Genomic DNA, 9,512 nt, shown 5'->3' on the forward strand with positions numbered 1-9,512 from the left:
AGAAGAAAATATAGGTGGTTAACCTATTGTAATTTTTTGTCGAGACAGGGTCTTGATGTGTTGTTCAGGCTGGTCTCGAACTCAAGTGATTCTCTTGCTTTAGTCTCCCGAAAGTGCTAGAATTACAGGCATGAGCAACTCCACCAGGCCATAAACCTCTTTAAATGGCTACCAAACGTAACTGCCGTCTTCTCTCAATGCCACTGTTCCCTTTAACACATTTTCCTTTTTTGATTTAACATGTCATATGTGTTTCCTTTAGAAAAATGCACAGAAGAAGCTAAAAGAAAATAAAAGAAAATTGATTCCACTACTCAGAGATCATCACTGCCAACATCTTGGTATATATCCTTTTAGATTTTGTTTTATTAAAATATACACATGAATATATATTTACCTGCCTATCTAAGAATATGTATGTATAAAAGTGGAATTATGTGCATACTACTTACATATTTACAAAAATGGAATTAAATACATACTCCTTCATAAGCCCTGCCATCTTTTCACATCGACACATTTATTAGAGCATCATTTTCAGTGGCTGCCCAAGTCATGGTGGAGGATCAGAGGCAAATCCTTTTCTTGAGGAGGACGAGGAGTGAGGGGTGAGGATAAGGGAAGGAATTAGAATCCGTGGCATCAAGCCTGGATGCACAGGTGCTTATGAAATAATTGTTGATGGGTTGAACAAAACATTAAAGGAAGATTTCTCAAAGGTGACAGCTAATTTATTAGGATGAATTATAACTTTTTTTTGAGACAGAGTCTTACTCTGTCTCCCGGACTGGAGTGCAGTGGCAAAATCTTAGCTCACTGCAACCTCCGCCTCCTGGGTTCAAGCGATTTTCCTGCCTCAGCCTCCTGTGTAGCTCAGATTAACGCCCACCACAATGCCCACCACAATGCCCAGCTAATTTTTTGTATTTTTTCAGTAGAGACAGGGTTTCACCATGTTGACCAGGCTGGTCTCGAACTCCTAATCTCAGGTGATCCGCCTGCCTCGGCCTCCCAAAGTGCTGGGATTACAGGCATGAGCCACCACGCCAGGCCCGAATTATAACATTTTTATAGAGAGATTTTAAATCACAGGAGAGTTGGCCTGAACTGCCCTTGAAGCATAATATTCCTGAGCAACTCTGCTCACTCAGGCTTCTAGACTCATTTTAAATTTGAGTTTAAAAGTCCTACATCTAACGGGCAGCTGCCAGAACTCACTGATGAGGGTGTCCGTGAATCTGGAAAACCTCTTCACGGAGATGGCATTTGGGTGAAACTCTCAGGCCTGTTTTACGGATGCAGGATATTCACTAAATCTGGACATACTCGAGGAGTCACCCACACTTTAGGGAACTTTTTAAACCAAACTTTCTGGGATTTATGCATCACCACACAAAAATTTCCCATGACTTACATGACCAAGAGAGAAAACAATGCTGGTTTTCAGAAACACTCAAATCTCTTGGCTCAGGACACAGTGGCTGAGACACCATGCAGTGAGCAGAATCATATGGGCATCCACACGTTCTCAGCTGTGGTCGGGTGCAGAGCCTCGGCGCTCCCTCCTGGCTCGTGTCTGTGGGATGGCCGTGGCGTTGCTTCAGAGCAGCGTACAGGTAGAGGTACTGAGTGTCTTAGTAAATGCCCTGGGGCTGGAAATTATTGCTGAGATATCTGGCATTTTTAATACACATTCCAGGCATTCTGGGGGCTTCTGGCCAACCTATGTGAACTTAAAAGAAACGAAATCATTCTCTTTTAAATGCCCACACGACCAAAAATGGACTCTTGTTATCTTGTACTCAGTCAGGATTGGATGAGGGAAAAGTCCTAGCCTGGCAGCTCCCTCTCCCAATTACTGTCTCAGAGACTCTCAGTGGAAGCATAATGAAGTATTCTCCTTTGGGTGGCCAACTGCTTGGAGTACAGATACGTTTCCTGCCCTGCCCTGCTCAGGGAGTTCTGTCATGCCCTTCCCATGAATTAGGAAGACAGAGGCTGTTTCAATGGCACAACTGGAGTGGTCTATAAAGTCAACCCCTTTAGGCTGAAAAACAAACAAAAACCCTTTGTAGCTCTGGTGATATGGCATAGAAGAAAATGTCCCCAAATGCCCACCCTAAGTAGATTCCCATTTGCTGACACTGGGATCTGCCCTTGCCTTCTCCATCCCCTTTCAGTCCTGGACATCCATGCCTCCTTCTAGCGCCTTCACCTCCCTTTACCACATTTACCAACAATTTTGATCAAGGCTAACTTTGTAATCACAGGTTTAGTTTCACCTTTGGGTGGCATAAGAGCTCCATCTGGGTATTCGATGTGTTGGGGTGACTAGGGCACCGGGGCACCAATCTGCCCCCTACCTTCTCCGGCACCTAGCTCCTTACCAAGGACCACTCTCTGCCCTTGCTTTCCTTATGGGTTATTAACGCAGGTGCTGGAAGTCGGGTTCCTTCTAATGGGCCCATAGCTTTCTGGTTTACTTCCTTGAACAGGGTGAACTGTAAAGGAGAGTCACTGATCTTTAGGTCAAAAGGCTCTGATTTTTTTAATTTTTAAATTTAAAAAATTATGGTAAAATACACATGACAGAAAATTTGTCATTTTAATCATTTTTTAAATTTTATTTTTATTTTTTTTTAGAGATGAAGTCTCTCTATGTTGCCCTGGGTGGATGCAGTGGTATTCACAGGCACGCCCCCATTACTGATCAGCATGGGAGTTTGGACCAGCTCTGTTTCTGACCTGGGCCAGTTCACCCCTCCTTAGGCAACCTGGTAGTTCCCTGCTCCTGAGAGCTCACCATATTGATGTGGAATTTGGTGCGGCCGCCCGATTGGCCTAGCCCAGAACTACAGCCTAGAAATCCTGGGCTCAAGCGATCCTCCCACCTCAGCCTCCTGAAGAGCTGGGCCATCTTAATTAAGTACATTCATATTGTTGTGCAGCCATCACCACCATCCAGCCACAAACCTCTTTTTATCCTTCCAAACGGAAACACCACAGCTCCTAAACAATCTCCATTCCCCTCTCCCCCAGGCCCTGGCAACCACCATCCCACTTTCTGTCTCTATGAATTTGACTACTTGTTGTATATCACGAGTGAAATCATACATTTGTCCTTTTGCATCTGCCTTATTTTACTTAACATAATGTCCTCAAGGTTCATCCATGTTGTAGCATGTGAACGGATCAGAATTTCCTTCCTATTTTTTTTTGAGATGGAGTCTCACTCTGTCTCCCAGTTCCCAGGCTGGAGTGCAATGACACAATCTCGGCTCACCACAAACTCCACCTCCTGGGTTCAAGTGATTCTCCTGCCTCAGCCTCCCAAGTAGCTTGGATTACAGGCTTGCACCATCATGCCCGGCTAATTTTTGTATTTTTAGTAGAGACGGGGTTTCACCATGTGGGCCAGGCTGGTCTCGAACTCCTGATCTCAGGTGATCCGCCTGCCTCAGCCTCCCAAAGTGCTGGGATTACAGGCGTGAGCTGCCGCACTTGGCAGAATTTCCTTCCTTTTTATGGCTGAATAAGATACCATCATATGGATAAACTACATTTTGTTTATCCACTCATTGCTAAGTTTATTCCACCTTTTGACCCTCCTGAATAATGGTGCTATGAACATGGGTGTACAAATATGGACCTGAATTATGAGATCATTGTAGATTCACATGCAGTTATAGGAAATAATATAGGTGTGTGTGCGTGTGTGTCTGTGTACATGTATTTAGTTCGATGCAATTTTATACTTGTGTAGGGTCATATGCCTGCCACCAAAATTAAGCTACAGAGCAAGGATCCTTTGTGTTGACAAGGCCCCCAAGTTCAGCCCTAAATTTTAGGTTCCATTTCTAAGGATAAAAGCAATAAGTAGCTCAGCACTCCTTTGGCAATGTCCTGTTCTGGGTTTTCTGGGGGATGCCACAGTGGTAGCAGTGGGGAGATCCAGGTCTAGGCTGATGGCTCCTCAGCCCATGGTTTAAGCTGGGGCAGTGAATTCAGCTGCACATTCAGGGCAGTGAGTGGAGCAGGGGATGGGGGTGTGGCCTCTTGTGTCCAACAGCACCCTTAGCCAGTGATACCACTTCACATCCCATGTTCTGGATAGTGACCGCCAGGGTCATGCCATCTGTCCCCACACTGCTAGTCGAATCTCAGCCAACGCCCTTAGAATTGCATCCCAAGTGGTGGCCTCTCAAATGAAATGCTTCCACTAGAACAGTGATGTCTGATGAGAATAAAACATGATCCACATAGGTAATTTTAAAATAGTTTCCTTAAAATTAAAAACAGGTAAAATTATTTTTAATAATACGTTGTATTTAATCCAATACACGAAGAATATCATTTGAACATATAAACAACAGAAATATTTTCAGTGAGGTATTTTATATTTTTATGAACATTTTCCCCCTCCATACTATGTCTGATATCTGGTGCATATTTTGCATTTATACCAACCACGTCTCCATTTGGTCGAGCCACACTTCAGGTCTCAGTAGCTCACATGGATTGGTCAGCATTGTTCCAGAATCAAGCTCTGCATAATCAAACCAGGACCGCCTGTTGTCCCAGGAGCTTCCTAACTCCTCTGATCGGCGCATCTACCTTGATCGGCACTCAGATAAGCCACACCATGGACCAGCTGGTGATGGGGGAAAATGTCAGCTTTGCTTTTAGGGATTTGTTATTGTGGGAACCCACTGTTTATCAGCAGCTCTAGTTGATCCACCTGCTTTGTGGTGCCAACATAGGAACTTGTCTGGAGGGTCAGAGAAGAAGCAATTGGCCCTCAAAGCACATTGACACCTTTGAGGAAGGCGGAGGCCAAGTCAGCAGGCAGCAGCTTGCAGGGAAATTAAGCAGAATTCTGAACTTTTGGAAAGAAGTAAATTTCTGGCACTTGGCATGGTTTCAGAATGAATTCTGGAGGTTGGTGTAGTTCCCTGGATCCAGGGGGCTTGGGGAATTCCATATGAGTCATTTGGGCTGACCTCATAAGTGCCCCAGGGTAAGGGGCAATCCTCTGTCTCCCCAGGCACTTCTGTTCAAGCATTCTGCCCAGGAGTTGGCACAGCCACCCACGCCTGGCCACCTCAAGAGATAGATGGAATACCAGCAGCCCACGGATGTCCCTTGTCAGCAAAAAGCACCCTGGAAATGGGTGGCTGGATAAAAGGTCCTCTGTCTGTTGTTGGCTGGGATAGCGTCTACCACAGCCTACACTTGTATTATGGGAATATTTCTCTATAGCTTAATGCTCCTGAGAGAAGTGCACATTTTCTGCTAAATGTGTGGCTTCATGGGCTTGTCGTTGATAGCTTTCCTAGGAGAGGCCTTCATGCTTCTACTTGGAGTCTGACCCCTACCCTTCCACCCTCAGCCTAGCTAGGCCTGAGCAGGTGCATAAAGTGATCTGACCTAGTGAATGGGAAGGTGTACACCGATAGAATCTGTACATTTTGCCTATACTGCATTCAAGAGAATACAGTTGTGCATCATGACATTTCATCAATGACGGACCACTGACTCATTACCAGTGATCCGGTAAGACGATAACAGATCTATACAGTGGCATGGGCTGTACCATCTAAGTTTGTGTAAGTACACTCTATGATGTTTGCACAACAATGAAACCAGCTAATGACATATTTTTCAGAGTGCATCCCTGGTGTGAGTGTATATTAAGGCCAATTTCATCTGTTTCTTCTTATCTTTTAATGTGGCCACTTAAAGGTTTAAAACTACACGCGTAGCTTGTGTTGTCTTTGTATTGGGCAACGCTTTTTCAGTGGACGCCGAATGTTACGAAACCCTGAGCTGGGAGTCCCTGCATCCGAGTTCCAGCATCATCTGTGGCACTAACAAACCTGGAAGGCTTTGAGTAAATCTCTTCCCTGGGCCTCAGTTTCCTCATCTGTAGAACAGGAGAGTTGAACTACATAATATCCAACCTACCAGCAACTTTCAACTTTTCTGCTACCCAGGTAATGGGTAAGTTAGAAAGAAATGACAGTTTGCACAGCCAGTCTGTATTCCTGCGGAAGGACAGGGCGCGTACTCACACTGTCTGATAAAAGGTTAAACAGCATGGCACTGGTAAATGCAGGAGCACGGAGGGCACTCTCTTATTTATTCATTAGCCACCGCCCACTGAATTCCCTAAAGACTACTCTATCTTTGGAAACTGAGCTCCTGAGTCTCCTTACATACCCATACCCAGGAGGTGCCATGGGCTGAGAGGCTGGGCCTGAGAGAGCCAGCTCACAAATTCAGGGCCCTGGGTCTCAGAAATCAATTTCAGGGCAAGGGAGGCAAGGCATTAACTGTCTCTTCCAGGAACACTTTCACAGAAAGCCTTTTAAGAGCTGGAGAGGAGCGACGGCATCTGGGCTCTCGAATTGTTTATGCATGCAAACACCGAAATTAATATTTCAGATCAGCAAATAGAAGAACCCAAGTCACTCACTGGCCTCTCGTTTGCATCACAGAAGCCCCGAACTCTGTTTCTCCTTCCTCAATCTCAATCTTGTTTCTGGAGGCTTTGTCGGGATTCCCTTCCCATCTTGCCACTTCCTTGCTTTACAAACCTCAGATGGTTCCTCTTTCCCTGGGAACAGAATCTAGTCTGGTGTTCCAGTTTTCCCCACCTGCCATCTCGCCCCGATTTTCCTGCCCAGACCTCCCTCCTCCAGCCCCACCTCCCCCAGGTGACTTGCCTTTCCTGGACCTTGCCCAGCCCAACCACAAGCCCTGGCTCATGGGGTCCCCTCTGCTGGACAGGACCTTTCCTCCACCAGCAGCCCTGCAGCGTCCTCTGCCTTCGGGTCCCCAGTTTAGGTGACACAGGTTTCCTCCACAAATAGCTGCCCTTACGGTGCCTCACTCTTTGATCCTGGCCATCCCTGCTTTATTTTATTAATCCTTCCAACCAGCATGCCAGGTGGGGACTCTCACAAGGAAGTGGCAGATCAGGGAGGTTGGAACCCAGCCAGGCCACTCTGGAGCCCACACAAGTAACCCTTGTGCTGACTTGCTTCTCCTGGGGATTTCTCTGTTTCCTTGGCGTTCCTGCAGCACATTTTCTGTCTCTCTTATCACGCTTGTGTTAGTTTGCCAGAGCGGCCATCCAAAATACTGTAGACGGGGTGGCTTAAACAATAGGAATTTATTTTCTCACAGTGCTGAACGTTAGAAGTCCAAGAGTGAGGTGTCGGCAGGTTTTGAACCATTTTCTGGAAACCTCTCTCCTTGGCTTGCAGACGGCATCTTCTCCCCATGTCCCCACATGCTGTGCCCTCTGTGTGTGCCTGTGTCCTAATCGCCTCTTCCTACAGGGACACCTGTCAGATTGGATCAGGGCCGATCCACAAGACCTCATTTTAATTTAATTGCCGTTTAAGGACCCTATCTTCAAATACAGTCCCATTCTGAGGTACGGGCAGTTAGGGCTTTGACATGACAGTTTGCACTAGGTGACACAGTTCAGCCCATAACAGTACCAATCACAGTCAGCTTTAAACTGCAGTGAGTCAGGGGAGTGCCTGTTCCCCATCTGGTTGATAGAGACTGCATCTGAGTCAGCCCCATGTTCTTCTCTGGGTTTAAGTTCAGCTCAGCACTATGAAGGGAACACTCCAGTTTCTGAGAGACTGGACCTTATAGGCCAAGATAACCAGGTGGTTATCTTGGTATGGTGGGAGGATGCGTCATGTCTTTTTGCTTGCCTGTCTCTGTGTGACTGAACAGAGAAACGCAGGAGAGGAGGTTCAGGCTGACACAGCATTTGCTGCTTGGCTTTCAGCTAGAAGAGATATCTCAGGAAGCCTGGGGATCCGGGAGGCTTTGAGCATAGATGGGCCTGAGAATAGGGTGGCTGGGGGCTGAGCTCCAGGCGGAGGTGTGCATCCATGACTCAGGATTGAAGAGGTCGTGGGGGGTTTGCAGGCTGCTACAGTGCCTGACATATGTGTGTGTGTTGGTACAGGACAGTGAGTGGGCCAGAGAGTAACACCTGAAGTCATCAAGTGTAGCCGGGGCTGGGTTTGGTATGCTGTGGGAGTCAGCCGGAGGAGCTGGGTTTTCTTGGCTGCTCATTGTACACAAAGTCCAATTACAGAGACAATTTGAGGAGCAGGGCAGTGCACTGGCAGTGAGCAGTGCTGGGAAAGGGCTGGTGAGTTCAGGGTGTTGCTGGCCTCTTCTTCAAGTTGGTGGAGTGCAGTTTCCTGGAATAGGCATCTTCAGTTCTCACTGTTGCCTTTTTCTAAGTAAAGAAGATAGATCACATCCTGCAGAACTGCTCCTGGGGTTCCCTGTCTTGGTAAATGTCACCACACACAGATTCCCAAACCAGAAACATGACCACCATTGCCTCCTCCCTAAAGTTTATCCCCTTAGTGAATCCATCACCAAATCCCATCACCAAATTCTCCCCCCTGAAGATGTCAGAGTCCAGCTCCATTGTACTCCCATGTGCAAGCCACTGTCCTCTTACCCTGGGACCACTGCTGGGCTCTCATCTTCCTGCCACAACCCAGACCCCTCTCCCTGTAATTCATTTTGCACTCAGCTATCAGAGACATTTCCAAAGTTTAAATTGTGTCCTCTTATAGGACTGTCTGGTGGCTCTCTAGTGTTCTCTGGGCTAGCTCCAAACTCTTTGTTGACTTCTAAGCCTCTGCAGACCCCAGACCCTCATCTCCCATCATTCCACCACAGCCCTTCAGTGGGTCACATGGAACAATGCTGGGGTTCTAGGTTCAGCTCTGGGCTCTTCTTGCCTCCTCTGCTTGGCTAAGTCTCACTCATTATTCACATCAGATACCACCTTTCATAGGAGTCGACCTTGATCCCTAGACTGGGATCACATGCGAGGGGCCTTCAAAAAGTTTATGGAAGTGGGTATGATGTAAATGCTATGTATGGATTCAGAATTTGTTTGGCACCAAAAGAAACTTGTGCTAACTTGTTATGATGTGCGTGAACAGGATCCAGTTTGGGGCACTAAGAAGAATAAGGCATCGGTTTGAAAGGAGCCTCCACCAGGGCAACGTGAATTCTATTAAAATTGAAGCAATAACAAAAACACAAAAAACCCATCAATGTATGGCAACGTTTGCGTGGAAGAATGATTAAATCATTGATTTTTTAATGAAAAGTTTATGGGAACAATACCCCCAAAGCGATCAGCAGTTTACAAATGGATAAATTGTTTGAAGAAGGGATGAGATGATATTGAAGACGAAGCCCACAGTGGCAGACAATCCATATCAGTTTTCAAAGAAAAAACTAATATTTTTTGTGTCCTAATTGAAGACGGCTGATGATTAGCAGCAGAAACAATAGCCGACACCATAGATATTGCAAAGGTTCAGCTTATACAATTATGACTCAAAAATTTAAGTGGAGCAAATTTCCATTTGATGGGTGTCAAAATTGTTGTGCCCAGATCAGCTGAAAACCTTAAGGGGAGAGCTTTCAATGGAAATTTTAAACAAGTGGAA

General features: G+C 46.2%; 1 long non-coding RNA gene across 3 annotated transcripts in view; it reads left to right on the forward strand.

Annotated features, from left to right (window-relative positions):
* LOC108281307 overlaps positions 1 to 7,422 on the forward strand; it is an 11,346-nt gene extending 3,924 nt beyond the window's left edge. For all 3 annotated transcript variants that reach the window (XR_005195196.1, XR_005195195.1, XR_001815937.2), the window contains 2 exons: positions 263 to 341; positions 4,499 to 7,422. This is a non-coding gene — a long non-coding RNA (uncharacterized LOC108281307). The remainder of the gene's footprint in view (positions 1 to 262; positions 342 to 4,498) is intronic.
* The last annotated feature ends 2,090 nt before the right edge of the window (positions 7,423 to 9,512 follow it).

This window comes from Cebus imitator, unplaced genomic scaffold (assembly GCF_001604975.1).
Source record: "Cebus imitator isolate Cc_AM_T3 unplaced genomic scaffold, Cebus_imitator-1.0 Scaffold223, whole genome shotgun sequence".
Lineage (NCBI taxonomy): Eukaryota > Metazoa > Chordata > Mammalia > Primates > Cebidae > Cebus > Cebus imitator.